Below are 16,019 nucleotides of genomic sequence, written 5' to 3' on the forward strand. Positions count from 1 at the left end.
AGGAATAATAGACAAGGGCTATTAAGTTGTGCTCCAAACGGATTATTGAGAAAGAAATGTTACACATGACACTTAGTTTTCTTTAAAAACTTGCTCTAAACGTGACAGCATTGATATTTGATAATACTCTTTCTAGAGTGATAATTTGTGTTTCTTTTTAAGTTACCTTTTTAAACTTTACCTCAAAGGTAATACCAGGAAATTATGCTAATGTCCTTTAATTTTGTCTACAGTTTAAGATATATTGGGTGTCAGACTGCCTTCATTTTAGGATCAGTTTTATTGACTGAAGTGAATGAGTTTAAGTATCTATAGTGATGATATTAATGTGCATGTTTGTACCCCTAGAGGCCCATTTGGAATTCTTTTATGTTGGTTCACATTACTGCTTGCCCCCCAGTCTGCCCTGCCCTTTACATTTCATGAGGATTTAATAAACAAGCCATGGGTTCAGGGCCAAAATGGTGAACGTTTTGTAAATGATGAAATGGAACTTGGAAATATTAAAATAAAATCCTTCTATGTACTGGTCCCATGACATCTTATCTGAGGTTGGTTTAACAAGCAGCGTGTCAGGGCTTCCCTGGTGGGGCAGTGATTGGGAATCCGCCTGCCAGTGCAGCGGACACAGGTTTGATCCCCGGTCCAGGAAGATCCCACATGCCGCGGAGCAATTAAGCCCGTGCACCACAACCACTGAGCCTGCGCTCGAGAGCCCGCGCGCCATATGCAGCATGTCGCTTCCTGAGATACCCAAGCGTATTCATCACCTAAATTTTCTAAATACTCACCTCCTGCCTTCGGCTTTGTAGCGCCGTTAACTTGTCTGAAAGGATCACTCATGTCACTGCTGCTCACCTAAGCCTCTCAGCATTTCTTTCCACCCATGTGGATGCCAGCATCACAGCAACACAAGCCGATACAAGAAGATGTGCATCCCACACTCTGCCCTCGGGCTCCTGGTGCCAAGAAAGCCTCCTGGTCTTAGTAAGACCATCCAAAGTGCTGGTTTCAGACACCAGCATCAACTCGCAGGGTAATACATGACATCTCCCAGAGGTGAGCAGTGAGAACAGACTTCAAGAGGCCTTGTCCTCATCCACCTGCTGGCAGGTAGTTTACTGCCATTCAGAGCAGTGTCTGCTGAGGACTGGCCTGCCAGGGATGTTCAGCTAAAGCAGTCGTGGCCCTGCCCTGGATTCACGCAGACCAACATTCAGCTTAACCCTCTCCTCTCCATCTGTCGAGACCAGTCCTGGACTCTTCAGATGCCAAGAGGAGAAAATCATTCACCCCGCAGTTATTGGGGGTTATTTACCTTCCTGGGGCAGATGCCTGCTTATCGTGAGTACCGTGGAAGTGGGTAGACAGGCCAGGATGCTAGAAGGTGAAGGATTCGCCATAAAGCTACCCTGGGTCTCCTTCCAGCTGATGAGCTGCTTCCACGGGGGGACAAAGCCCTCCTGCTTTCCTGTCCTTGCTGGTCCAGCCTCCCCGCCCCCAAATCACAGACTCTGCTTTCAGCTTCGCCGCGGGTAGAGGGTAGTCCGGGGTCCACCCCCTACCTCCCATCTCCCCTCGGAATGTCCCTTCCCCTGGGTTAACTTGGCCTCGGGCCCCATGGCAGGAACCAGGCAGGAGTCGGCTTGTCCTCCTGGCAGAGCTGCTGGGGAGGCCCCGCGAGCCTCGCGGAGTAACCTGCCCCAGGGAAGAGCGCAGCCCGGGTTCTTCCAGGCGGCTCCAGACTCCAGGGGAGGCCAGAACACACCTGAGACGCTGCAGGGTGGATTTTTTTTTTTTTTTAGGTACGCGGGCCTCTCACTGCCGTGGCCTCTCCCTTGGCGGAGCACAGGCTCCGGACGCGCAGGCTCAGCGGCCATGGCTCACGGGCCCAGCCGCTCCGCGGCATGTAGGATCTTCCCGGACTGGGGCACGAACCCGTGTCCCTTGCATCGGCAGGCGGACTCTCAACCACTGCGCCACCAGAGAAGCCCTGCAGGGTGGATTTTTTATCCCCGCTCTGCCTCCTCTTTCTCAAAGAGCCTGGATAGGCGTTAAACAATAATACCACAGGATTTACTAGCACCCTAAGCAGGCGTCTGTAAGAGCCGACCAAGGGCCATCCCACCCGGTTAGTCCTGCGCGCAGCCTCATTCACCACTCCATGCAACAGAGAGGTCAAGTTCACCATGAACTTGCGGCTGATCCGAAGTGCCAGGTCTCGGGCCCCCCTTCCCCTTCCCTTGGCTGCTATCTTCCTGGGCTTAGTGTCCTGGCCTCACTTGGGATGGCTGGAGCTGAGTGTGAAGCTAAGGGGTAGGGAATTTGGGGGTAACTTCAGCTTCTTCCCCGGAAACCATCCCAACTTCCAGGCATCACTGGTGAACAGTGGCCTCACTTGCCAGCGTCGATTAAGCAGCCGCCTCCAGCTTCCCCAGCGGAAGCTCCCCGTCACCTGCTCTCACCACCTTCCCTCCTTCCTTCCCTCACTTCCATCTGTCTTTCCTGCCAACACTGTCCCTCCGTGCATCCTTCCCAGGAGGCCTCTGCGGCTCCATCACTATGTCCCAAGGCCTTTCCTGCCACCATCTCCATCTGTTTTCTGGCCCCATCGGGAGGGGTCCTCCGGGACGGCGGCCGCCGCGGGCTCCCACCCGCGCTCTGCTCCCCCCGCCCCACCGTGGATGCAGAGCCCACCTCACACCGCCTCTCCTCCTGGGGTTTCAGGGGGAAAGGGGAAGCCAGGAATCTGCACAGACCGAGTCTGAATCTCAAGCCGAATCCGGCCTCTGGATCCTGACACCGAATTAATTTTTGGAGACAGAGTTTTGGGTGAAGTAGAAAAGAAGAGCTTTATTGCTTTGCCAGGCAAAAGGGGCCACAGTGGGCTAATGCCCTCAAGACTGTGTGTCCCACCCTGGAGGGGGTCCTGAGGAGTTTCATAGAAATGGTTCAAAGAGGGCGTGGTCAGCTCGTGGACACTCTTCTGATTGGCTGGTGGTGAGGTCATCGGGAGTCGGCATCAACAACCTTCTGGTTCCAACCGGTCTGGGGTCTCCGTGCTTGTGAGCAGCAGACAGTGAACTTCTCCCGCCTGAAGGGGGTTTCAGTACCTGCAAAACAGCTCAAGGATATGGTTGTGTGCATCCCTCGAGGGGGAACCAGGACCCTGCCCCAAGGCTGCACTATTGTTTCCTGACTGCTCCTCCCTGGTCTCTGCATCCTCTCCCTTCCCTAATTAGCAACTGTTTGAACCTGCCCTTTGGAACTCAGGGAAGGTCCTGGAGGCTGAATGAAGCCTATTTCCTGTAATGAAGAAATGGGGGACACAGGCTTTCGTGCCCAGGAGCCCACACCTGCTCCGGATCAAATCCACAACCACCTCACCTTTCTCTACAAAACGTTCCGCCACATCAGCAGTCAAACAAACAAACAAAACCATTTGTTGTAACGTTTGTTGTAACGGTGATAATGAATCGGGGACGTCAAGCTGACATCCGTCGACTCTCCGCCTGATTGGCTCTGCTCCAGCAAACAGACGTGTCCTCTGTGTGCGCCCCATGCCTGTGAGCAAGAGAGATCTTTCCAGAATAAGCCACTTCCCCCTGCAGCCCCAGCTGGCTGTGGAGGGCGTCCGTCTCGTAAGCACAGGCTGTCACTCTGCCAGTGAACGGTGCTGGCCCCAGTCCCAGTCAGGAAGGGCTCGCAGACCACCTGCTGGGCCCCCATGCTCGCCTCTGGCCAGGTGTGGCTGGCCACGGCCAAGGGAAGTACCGGTTTATCACTCTGGTCCACCTTTGGGAATGTTTATACATCAGTAAGATGAGCCGCACGACAGGCCCATGAATCGGAGACTAGGAGCTGAGGCAAGAAGGCCATTACGTATGATTATAACAAAAGCAACGAAAAGCAAAGGTTAACGTCAAAGAAACAGATCCAACCCGGAGTCCCATTTAGCTCTTCCCTGTTACAGTGAATGAAGAAAATACAGCGGTTTTCTTTCTGAGTGATTCTGCCTGAAAAAAAAAGTCTGCTGGATGGAGGTGAACAGTGTGCTCCTCTCTGGGCTGTGTCCCTGGCCGGCCCGTCAAAGGCGCTCCTCGAGGGTTGGGGCCCCTCTTCAAAGCTCCAGCAGAGTCGTTGCTGGTAAATAGGCCACTGATTTCGAGAAGACGCTCCCACAGACGGTCTGCAACCCAGGCTGTTACAGTTATGGAGGAGGGAACCTGGCTGATTTCTGTGGGAGGGAGAATTTGTTTGGTATGCTCCCATTTGTATAGATGGAGTTTGCTGAAAGCGTTTAAGAGGAAATCAAAATGCCCCAAGTGTTATTTAAAGACACGAATAAGGCCAGTAGGGGGTGTGGGCAGAAGCAGGTCAGGAGGAACCGCCCTCCGTCCCTGGGGAAGAGCCGGAGGACCATCCCCAGAGCGGCCCGCTGACCCCTGTAGCCTCCTTTTCAGCGTCCGTACCTGCAGATGCTACACCCCCGGGCTTCCTCCAGGTAATGCAGGAAGCGTGATTACAAGTCCTCGTGTGGCCATCTGGAAGGGCAGGCCCTTCTGCTTTGCTTAATTCAAGTTGTCTGCAAGTTGCATCTCAGCGCAGAGCCCTGATAACTGAGCTGCCCAGAGGGACCACAGGCCTGATTGTTTGCTGCAAAGAGGCCCATGTGAGCCTGTGTATGGAGGCCCTATTATTTTGGGCGTTTTCAGGAAAGCTGATGTGAATTCAGCAAATATTGAAATATAGAAACAAACGTCCCAATCCTGGCCCATCGGAAGCTCACACTCTCTCCTCTGTTGTTCTAAACGAACGAAAGACGAGGCAGTGTGGAATGATGAAAACGAGGCTACCGGTGGCACCCCAGACAGCCTCCCTAGGCCAGATGCTTTATCTGGGTTATACAGGGTACACTGGAGTTTGGCGGGCAGCGCGGAGCGAGGAGAGGAGTTGCAGTAGGTCACAGGATGAAAGGCATCTTCCTCCCAGGCTGCAGGGGGACCTGTGGGCGGGGCCTCGAGACCTGCTCGCCAAGGTTCTCAGTCCCCACGCTCCTGACCTGATAACTTTCCAAACACGTTCTTAGAAAAAGGAAACCTCTCAAGCCTTTCCTTCAACTGATTTTAGCAAGTCCTGGGGACTCAAGGGACCAATATCTATGTAGGGAAATAGACACGCCACAGAAAAAGGGTGGGAGAGAGAGCTGAGTCCACAGAAAGTCAACAAGGTCGGGGAGCCCGGTTATGGTGAGGCCACCTGCCATGTAAAAAGAGAATTGCAAACTGCTGAAAAGAAGGGGAAAGAAAGAAAAGAGAGAAGGAAGAAGGAAAGGGAAGGAGGGAGGGGGGAGGGGGAAGGGAGGAGGGAGGGGAGGGGAAAGCACCCGAATGCCAGGACGGCTAGATGAATGTTTTGGACATCTGGCGGTTAACTTGCCCCTGGTCCATCCCTGCAGGAGGCGCATGAATAATCTGGTGCAGTTATAGAGTAATTGCTCAGCATCTAACTGTGCAGAAGTTTCCAAAAAATATTTGTGCAGTGAGGATGGCCCAGAGTTTTAAGAGATGTTTTGAGGTACAAAGAGTACTGCCAGGAGAGGCTGAAGGTCAGACGTTTTAGAAAATCTTTTCCTGGTTTTTGAAGTGCGCTGTTGCAATGATGTAGGAAGAAGCTTGACCGTTCCAGAAAGCTCTGCCAGGACTCTCGGGTCCAGTGTCAAAGCACTTTCTGAAGTAGGTGGAGGACAGTCCTTAACTTGTTTTTCAGAGGAACGTAAATCAATTTAAACTACGGTTCTTCATCACACGCGAATCCACACGATGGTGAAGAACCATACCCAGGAGACATTCCAGAAATCTTTCAATTATTGATTGGCCATAACGGTGAGTTGAATAAAAACTAGATACTTAACCCTTTATGGTAAGAAGTGAGGTGGTACATCCTTTGTCTCACAGGTCAGGTGAGGTTGAGGTCTGTTACCTGTGGCCACGCTGCTCCACCAGAGGTCCTGGCGCCCAGGCTCTTCCTGGCTAGACCACCAGGTTTTCTGTTAATGACCCTGATTTAGGGGCAAATAGTACAAAAGGATTTTGGTGACCAGGAAGAGAGATGTTGGGATTTTAAAGTTATAGTGTTCACTCGTAAAGTTACTTCACAAAGAGTAACTGCGATTTCAGTGTGGTTGAAAATCAACATTCTGAGAAATAAGTGAGGCATGAAAGCTCCCTTATCAAGGATGCCAGGAAGGACCGTCAGAGGACCCAAACATGGTTCCTTTAAAACAGGATTTTGCCAGGTTTGCACAGACCTGGGACATTTACGTGTTCTTTAAATGGATTTTGGACAGGGGAAAAAAAACACAAAAAACTGCTGGCAAGCAGAGAAGTGAATTGCCTGCTACAGAACAGGACTGGAATCAGAGACCAAACGATCCCAGAGAAAAAGCAAGAGGCAGAGTTTTTCTGGGCCCACAGTAGAAATAGTTTCCTCTGAAACAGCACAGCGTTTCCTGATCCGAAACAGACCCAAAGGAGCTGCGGCGGGAACGGCTGCCTTTCATTGGACGTTAAGCCACCGGACAGAACCGTTCCTACTGACTTAGCAAAGGCGCCCTGGAAACTTGTGTCAGATGCTCAAATATGCAGGAACCAACGACGGCAAAGTCCAGGAGCCCGGAGCTGCTCGTGGATTTGACTCCAAGTCAGATGTGTTTGGAGGCTTTACACACGACCGTTTGCAAAGTTTATGGAAAGGAGCAGGAAGAAACGGGATGTGGAAACTCTGCATCTTGACGAGGAACCAGGCATCTTCCCTCCAAACCAGAGCGTGAGGGGCAGGGGCAGGGGCAGGGTTTGTCTTTGGTGAGGGCTGAGCTTTTCCTGAACGTCGACCAGGCACAGGAACAACACTTGGGTCCTTCACGAGAGAGCGATCGAGCCACTGTAAGGAGACCAAGTTCTTTCTGTTTGCTCCGTGAGCACCCACACAGGGCCTCATGCACTTTCAGGAAAAGGGAGTGCAGGTATCCTGAGCCCCCTCCCCTCCCCTCCCCTCCCCTCCCCTCCCCTCCCGGGAGTCCCGCCAGCCTTGTGATCCGAGACATTCACTCCCTCCCCAATCACGAGGCAATTACGGATGATTACCTCTGAATCAGGGTCAAATCATCCGCCGGCTTCCTGCCCAGGGCTGGGGTGGGCGGAACGACTGCCTGTGAGAAATGCTCTCTGCAATGGGAGAAAAGTGTCCTGAAGATCTCCGCTGGGATGGCGGGTTAGGGTAACCAGCCCTCTCCTCCTGGCGGCGGTGAGGGCGCGGGTACACGTGGGTACCCGTCACGGGGGTCTGCAGCAGGCCCACGCCCCGGGCAGCTGGCCCTCTTCTCAGGGCCGGGAAGAAAGTTCCGTTTTAGCGTTTGCAGCACCGAGAGGCGTCTGGAACTTCTTGCCCTGTAAGGTTTCTACCTTGTGCCTCCCTCACGACAAGTGTCCGACAGCCCGAGTGGTACTTGCAGTTGGATCTGAGTCCCTGGGCCTGCTCTGTGATTAGTCTACCCCCGTTCCCGCCCCCATAGAAGTTTCTGGTAAATTACTGTGTCCAGAGAGGGAGTCCCTGGCGGGTATTTCACCTCAAAGCACTTATCAGTCATCAGCATTACCTGGAGCGCTTTGTTCAGACACGGAGCCGGCCTGAGAACGTTTGCTTCTGCCACGTTTCCGGTGGTCCTAATGCGTCTGGTTCCAGGTCACTTGGAGAAACGCTGGCCTACCGCACAAAGCTTTCCCTTTCTCTCCCGTTCTCCCCGAACCTCTCCCTGAACCCCCAACAGGAGGGGAAGGAGCCATTAGGGCGGTGTTGGCTGGTGCAGGAACATTAGGAGAATTGAAATAAACTAGAGGAACTTGGATAACCCATCAATATTGCCACTGGATCCCTCTCCCAGGAAATATAATTTCTTAATTTTTCTTCTTCTATGAACTAGACTTGTATCTATAGCAGAGAATTTTTCCCTCAAAAAGACAATCATTTATCTTCAGAACAGGATCTAAACTGTAATCCTTCCTGATGAGAATTCTGTCTCCCGCTTTTTCCTTTGTTGAGATCTAATTGACTTACAACATTATATTACTTTCTGATGTGCAGCGTGATTTGAGATTTGTATATATTGTGAAATGATGAGCACAGTAAGTTTAGTTAACATCCATCACCTCAAATTTTTTCTTGTAAACAGAACTTTTAAGATCTGCTCTGTTACAACGTTCAACTATACCATACAGTATTGTTAGCTAGTCACCACGCTGTACATTAGATCCCCAGGACTTATTTATCTATAACTGAAAAAAAAGTTTGTACTGTTTAATCACCTTCACATTTCCTTCTTATTCATATGCATCTCTCCTTTACCCACAGAATAAAAGCTAATACTTACTGAGGGCCTACTAGGTACCAAGTGTGTAATAGTGGTAAGCAGTGTATATGCAGCGTGTCAAAGGATCTTCCCAACAATTTTGCAAATGATATGTCATTGGCCCATTTTACATATGAGCAAACTGAGGGTTAGGGAGGTTTTGTGGCTGCCCGGGGCCACAGAGCTAGTCACAGGTAGGACAAGGATTCAAATCTGGGCCTGATTACAGAGTTCAGCTATATTGCTACAGATAGTTATATTTTCTCTAGTATTCCATCTGCTATACTATGAAATAATCAATTACAAAATGAGAGACATCACGTATTAAACAATTCTTCTGTGACCCAACCATTCATTCAAATCCTGTGTTTAATAAGCATATACTATGTGCCATGCCCTATAGTTAGGTCCTGAGAATACAGTTGGCCTTCTATATCAGTGGGTTCTGCATCTGAAAATTCAAACAACCTCAGATGGAAAATATTAAAAAAGAAAAAACATTTCCAGAAAGTTCCCAAAAGCGAAACTTGAACTTGCCAGACTCGCAGTTAGTTACATAGCATTTACAACTGTTTACATAGTTTATGTATTATAAGTAATCTAGAGATGATTTAAAGTATACAGGAGGTAATATGCAAATACCACTCCATTTTATGTAAGGGACTTGAACATCCTTGGATTTTGGTATCCTCAGGGGTCCTGGAACCAATACACCTCGGATACAAAGAGACAACTGTACAATGATGTACAAGCTAGAACTTTACACAATATATTTTCCCAGAATGTCTAGTGAACTATTTTTTTAGCAGTTTGTCCTTTGGTTAAAATTGTTCAGTAAAGTACCTATGTCGTTAAGCTCAGAACGCATTCCGCCTTCCTCTGTTTGTTTTCTAGCAAACCACTTTTGACTTTCTAAAAACTCAGTTTAACAAATTTGTTTCCTATTTTTCTTAAAGAAGGAGCATGTGTTGCTTTAACTTTTAAAATACTTTTATTTTTGAAGGGACAATACATACGTATAGCTCAAAATTTCAAAAAAGACAAAGGATTTACAGTAAAAATCAGTCTTCCTTGTACTCCTGACCCCCAGCCACCCAGAACTCCCCAGTGGCAACCACTATTATATGTATATATTGTCTTCTCTCTTCCCTTCCTTATTAACACAAATGGTTGGTTACTGTTGCCAAATTAATAAATATACTTATCTCGTTCTTTTTAACAGCATATAGAACAGCTGTTCTTTTTAACAGCTGCATATAGAGATAATTCTAAAATGTACCATGTGATATTTAATTAGGCCCAGTTGATGAACATATAACATGGTCCAATATTTTTCTATTACAAACAATTCTACGATGACTACTCTTGTATGTATATGAATTTACGCATGAGCAAGTCTACCTGTAAGTTAATTTCCTTTAAGGGGAAATGCCGGGTTAAGGGCAAATGATATGTGCATTTGTAGTTAAAATTCTTTTCATTACTGAATATTTCAAGCATTCAGTAAAGAAAGAGACCAGTATCATGAACTTCTACCACCTTCCAACGATTACCATTAATCTATGGCTGATACTATTTCATATATATATACCCTTCAGCCCAAATTATTTTGAAACAACCCCAGACATAATGTTTTTTGGTTTTTTGCGGTACGCTGGCCTCTCACTGCTGTGACCTCTCGCATTGCAGAGCACAAGCTCCGGATGCGCAGGCTCAGCGGCCATGGCTCACGGGCCCAGCCGCTCCGCGGCACGTGGGATCTTCCCGGACCAGGGCACGAACCCGTGTCCCCTGCATCGGCAGGCGGACTCTCAACCACTGCGCCTCCAGGGAAGCCCCAGACATTATGTTTGTTCATTGGCAAACATTTTGGTATTATTTCTGAAAAGTAAGGGCTTTAAAAATATGTGTGTGTGTATAATTTCATTATCATACCTAAAATAAATTAATATTATTTATTAATGTCACCATTTGTTAGTGTTACATTTCCCAAGATTGTCTCATGAAAACTTATTTTTCCAGTAGTTTGTTCTTTGATTCAGAATCTAAGTAAGATCCATCCATTCATTGCAGTCGGTTAAGGCTTTTTTTAATCTATTGGTTTCCTCCTCCATCTCTCTCCTTTCTTTCTTTTTTTTTTTTTTTCCCCTGAGTGATATTACTGTAGAAACAGAGTGAATTTGCTTCCAGAGTCTCGATTTTGCTGATTACATCCCCATAGGGTCATTTAATATGTTCCGCTATCCTTTAGGTCAAAGGAAATATACAAAATTAAACTGTAGAATTTCTTAAAATAATAAGAAAACACAACATATAGGAGTCTGTGTGACATAACTGAAGTAGTTATTAGAAGAAAATTTATAGAACCAAATAACTATCAATTAAAAAATTAAAATAAATGAATTAAACATTCAACTCAGAAAGCTAAAAGAAAAAGTAAAATAAAATCAAGTAAGCCAAAAGAGAGCGAAAAGAAGATAAATGCAGAAATTAAGGTTTCATTATTTTTTCAACTTGTTTTTACAAACTGAAACTTTAGGCTCATCATTTGAGAACTAGATCATTTTGTAATTTGCAACTAAATAGACAACATACCTAGGTAACTGTCAGAGGGAAAGGCTTTTCTACAGTTTGCCTAGATTTCAAGATAGGGCCTGCTTTGACTGTCAGTGGGAAATCGGGTCCGGAGCCCACACTTCCGTTCTTGGTGAGAAGCTGCAAGGTTCAGGCAGGAAGCAGGCGACGCAGAGTTCTGGGGGCTCAGGTCTGGGGCGAGTCTCAGCCCCTAGTGGCCCTGGAGTCACTGATGGGACTAGGGGCACCTCCTCTCCTGTGAGATGCCAGGGCTTGGCCTTGACACACTCCAGGTCAGACGGCAGCTGCCGTAATTACTGCTCAGCAGGCCTTGAGCAAAGGTCTGTGAGCTGAAATTGCTTCACCATAAAACGGGGGTATTATTAACCCTTAACTTTTAAGGGGCGAGAATCCAATGAGATGCCCGGTAGAGCTAGATGGTAGGTGGTAGCTAATAGTAGGTGTTTGGTAGCTAATAGGATGTAGGTGGTAGCTAATAGGATGTAGGTGGTAGCTAATAGGATGGCGCTCAGGTTCTGTGATTCCGTGATGGAGGCCCATATGGGGAGCCGCTAAAACATCACGGGACACAGAGCATCAAAGAAGGGAAAGCAATCAGATAGCTTCCCTTCTCTGAGGCCCACCGATGCTAAACGCGACACGCCTGCCCGCGGTCCTTCTGCCCACCTTGCGCCCGGGCTGCACGCGGAGGACGTTTCCATCCCGGCCGCCGTGAGCTCTCCGCCTCTGACCCCCCCAGGCCGGGCTCGGGGGCCTGGGCTCTGGTGTGGGAGGCGCTTTCTCCTCCTCTGCTAGGTCTTCCTGGCCCGGAGGGGGCCACAGAACGTCCGAGGAGACCTCGGCCTGGAGTGTGGGCGACTGGTCCTCCCCCTCCCCTCCCCAGCGGGACAAAGACCCGGCCTTCCCCATTCTTCCTGCCATCGGCAGGCTCACTTGGTGGCAGAGGGGCCGCGGGGGCCGCGGGGGCCGCGGAGAGACGCCCCCCTCCGCAACCCCCGTCCTCGGTGCGCCTCCCACTCCTCAGGACCCGGTAAGTGGCCGCCCCTCCGCCGCGCTCCCCCGCACCTCCCCGGCCGGGCCGCCGCGCGCTCGGGACCCGGCGGGAGTCCCGGAGCCGGCGCCCGCGACGCCGCAGGACGGAGGAAACGCCCGCGGCAAACAAAGGGCCGGGGTCCCCAGCGCCGCCCCGGAGCCCAGGGGCGCTCGCCCGCCCGGCAGCGCCGCCCGCGCCGCCCAGCGAGCGTCTCCTTATTTGGTCAAATGACACGCGGGGTTCTCCGGGCGGGGCGCGCCTCTCCCCGGGCCCAGCCGCCCGGACCTCCGCTGCCGTCCGCCGTCCGCGAGAAGCCGCGCGGTGAGTGCGCTCCAGCCGGGCTAGGGCCAGGGGGCCGGCAGTGGGGGCCGGGGAACAGGGGGGCCGGGGGCAGAAGAAGACCTGGGGTCGGGGGAGCCTGGGCGGAGGGGGACCCCGGGGCAGGGGAACCGGGGGCGGTGGGGGCATCTGGGGAGGGGGTGCTGGGCAGTGGGGGGACATGGGGACAGGAGAGCTGGGCCACGGGGACACCCCGGGGGTACCTTGGGTGGGAGGGACCCCGCCCCAAAATTGAACTACTGAACCACCAGGGTTAAAAAAAAAAAAGGGCTTGTTTTAGACGAACACAGTAGTAATCTTAAACTGTACTTGTGTGATACCTTAACATACCTAAAATTGCAGGAAGAGAGTGTTAAATGCTTTATTGACAGATGAAGAGAGTTCTCTTTACTTTCGGATGCCCATTTGGGTTTCCGTTCCCACTAGTCTAACCAGGTTAAATGAGCTGCACTAGGGCACTTAAATCACAGCTGGGGCTCATAGCCGGGAGAGCTGTGCTCAGAACCAGTGCCGAATACTTCCCACCCCTTTGGCGCTAACCCCTGCTTGTGTGTGTTTTGTAATAATACGTTAGAGGGAGAGGCCTTGGTATCCTGAAGGTGATTTCGACTAAAAAACATTTGGGGCAAGTCTGAGAAGTACAGGGATTCCTAGGCTGCCTGTTAAACTCCTATAAAAGCAAACAGTGAAGAACATTTTATTGTGCATCTATATGAATTTTTTCACAGTGTCTTTCATCCTGAATTTTTAAGGCTTATCAGTTAATGTATAGAATGGGGTTCAGTGTTTGTTAGCCCGGCATGCCTCAGCGCTTCTGCACAGCTACATGTTCAGAGGGCCGTGTTGGCTTACCACAGGCCGGGCAGTGCCAGGTACGGTGGGGTAGGCTCAGGTACAAACGTGCCACGAGGCAGGTGTGGCAGGTAGCCCGTGTGCTTGGGCTGGAGCTAGGCTGCCTGAGCTTACGTTCCCGTCCATCAGCCCCGAGCGGTGCAGTCTTGGCCAAGTCACCTAATCTCGTGGTGCCTCAGTTTCAACAGCTGGAAAACACAGATAAGAGAGTGGCTTGCTTTGCAGGGTTGACGTGCACATCAGAAGCAGTGTATACAAATTGGATATTACCCTCGTCTTTACAGATACACTGAAGCACAGAGAGAGCAAGGTAACTTTTCTCAAGGTTTTCCAGCCTAGAAATGGGGACCCTGAGAGCTGACCCCAGGCAGCTCTTAACTTGAGAGCCTGAGTTCTAACCACTGAGCTATGGCGGATACACCCCAACACTTCAGTGAGGGCTTAGTCTGCATACTTTCACCCAAGGTTGTTGTTAAACCACTTCCAGTACTGAAAAGACTCTAAATTGTAGGCAAAAGGGCCCACCCAGCAGGATATTGAAAAAAATCATCCTGGGTTCAGGAGGTCTGGGTTCTCTTCCTGTCCAGCCCTGGGCGGGTTCCCCAGCCTCTGGGGCTCAGGCTGCCTCGTTATCAGCAGGGGGCTGGAGTAGGCAGGTAACTTACCTAAGCTGCTCTGACTCAGCGCCGGGAGATACCCAGTTCTGTGAGCTCCCATGAGCAGAAAGAGACATTGGATACTTCCTAGGTGGTTTTCTCAGGACAGCTTTATCAGAGCCACGTGGGTCCCGTGGACTTACACTGAGCCGTCACTTGCTGAAGATGGCCCCTCGAACTGAACGCACAAGCCCTTCTCTAGTGACTGAGAGCCCAGTCTTCTGGAGTCCAGGCTGGCATTGTGACTTGTCCTGACTGGTGGATTTCGGCGTTAGCTCTTGTGGTGGTTAATTTTGTGTCGACCTGACTGGGCCACCAGGCGCCGAGACACAGATGTTATTTCTGGGTGTGTCTGTGAGGTTGTTTCTCCGTGTGGTTCACATTTTAATCTGCAGCCTGGGTGCTCTTCCCAAGTGGGTGGCCTCGTCCAATCAGCTGGAGACCTGAACAGCATAAAAGGCTGAGCTGGAGCGGACTCCCCCTGCCCTGCTGTGGAGCTGGGACTCCGTCCTCTCCAGGCTCTGGTCTCAGACTGAAGCATCAGCTCATCCTGGGTCTTGAGCCTGACGGCTTTTGAGCTAGAACTTAAATCTCTGGTGCCCTGCTTCTCAGGCCTTCAGACTCAGACCAGAACCACCCAGTAGCTCTGCTGGGTCTCCAGCTCTTTAGCTGCTTGGGACTTCCAGCCTCCATAATGATATAAGCCAATTCCTAATATCAATAATAAACCTCTTCATATTATATATATATATTTCCCCTTGGTTCTGTTTGTCTGGAGAACCCTGACTACCACCGTTCCCCAGTAACTTTGCTTCCCAGTGCTGCCCACCAGCTCTCAGTCTTGTTTTTACTGAGGTTCCATCACCCCTTTCCTGCTGGTGGTCCTCACTTTCCTTTCGCTGTAAAATGTGCTTGCCCACCCTCTTGGGTCTCTGATGAGAGGTTCAGGGCAGCCTCCGGTCTGTCCATCTTTAGTCCCCTTCTCACGGGTGATTCTCACGCACTGAGTTTGGACGTCACACGTCACCCTACTCGTCCTTGGCCTTTGTCAGCCACACGTTGGCAGCCCTGATTTAGCCCGTGACTCACACATCTCCTTTAGGTGTTTCTAAGTGTCTGTGCCCACAGGAGAAGTGGCTGCCGTTTCTGCTTTTGTTTTTTATAAACTACATTTATTTATTTATGGCTGCATTGGGTCTTGGTCGCTGAGTGTGGGCTTTCTCTAGCTGCTGAGAGCGGGGGCTGCTCTTCGTTGCGGTGCGCGAGCTTCTCATTGCGGTGGCTTCTCTTGTTGTGGAGCATGTGTGGGCTTCAGTAGTTGTGGCTCGCAGGCTCTAGAGCGCAGGCTCAGTAGTTGTGGCGCACAGGCTTAGTTGCTCCGCGACATGTGGGATCTTCCCGGACCAGGGATTGAACCCGTGTCCCCTGCACTGGCAGGTGGATTCTTAACCACTGTGCCACCAGGGAAGTTCGTCTGCCTTGTTTTTATGGGTAAATAAAACCAGTGTAAAAGAGCATCCTTGAAGCCTGTAAACATTTAGGTTTCAAGAAAATAGGTCTGGGGCTTCCCTGGTGGCGCAGTGGTTGAGAGTCCGCCTGCCGATGCAGGGGACACGGGTTCATGTCCCGGTCCGGGAAGATCCCACATGCCGCGGGGCGGCTGGGCCCGTGAGCCATGGCCGCTGAGCCTGCGCGTCCGGAGCCTGTGCTCTGCAACGGGAGAGGCCACAGCAGTGAGAGGCCCGTGTACCGCAAAAAAAAAAGAAAAAAATAAAATAGGTCTGTCTATGTTTGGTGGTACAACTTTTGGAACAAATAAGAATTAGCCAACTTAGGCAGCAAGCGAAGCCAGCAGCAGGAGGTGTGCACGCCTGTTGTGCCAGGGCCCTGATGGTTGTGCTAGAGAAGCACCACGGGGAGCAGGGTTGCGAGGACAGTGAGGGGCCAGCCTCTCCTGGAAGTTGGGATCATTGCAGCCGGAGGGCCAGGCGGATGAGAGCAAATCAAACTGAGAGCTGCCTTTGGAGATGGGAGGAGACGCATGAAGGGCAGTGAGGGTTTCTCCTTTTGTTCTGTGTAAACAGACATGGATAACTGGACCACACGTTCCCGGGAAGCAGCGGGAGAGAGGGTGGGG

The 16,019-nt window shown here is 50.6% G+C and overlaps 1 protein-coding gene across 3 annotated transcripts in view; it reads left to right on the forward strand.

Moving 5' to 3' along the window:
• Nucleotides 1-1,225: 1,225 nt before the first annotated feature.
• FHL2 (four and a half LIM domains 2) overlaps nucleotides 1,226-16,019 on the forward strand; it is a 36,158-nt gene continuing 21,364 nt past the window's right edge. Inside the window, exon 1 of one of the 3 annotated variants that reach the window (XM_027128702.1) lies at nucleotides 1,226-1,344. The gene's annotated coding sequence lies outside the window, so the exon portion shown is untranslated. Of the gene's footprint in view, nucleotides 1,345-11,549; nucleotides 12,033-12,197; nucleotides 12,357-16,019 lie in introns of those variants that run through there. The other 2 variants (XM_027128700.1, XM_027128701.1) reach the window with 2 other exon arrangements.

Source organism: Aethalodelphis obliquidens, unplaced genomic scaffold, assembly GCF_003676395.1.
Source record: "Aethalodelphis obliquidens isolate GAN/ISIS:26980383/991018 unplaced genomic scaffold, ASM367639v1 scaffold35, whole genome shotgun sequence".
NCBI classification, from domain to species: domain Eukaryota; kingdom Metazoa; phylum Chordata; class Mammalia; order Artiodactyla; family Delphinidae; genus Aethalodelphis; species Aethalodelphis obliquidens.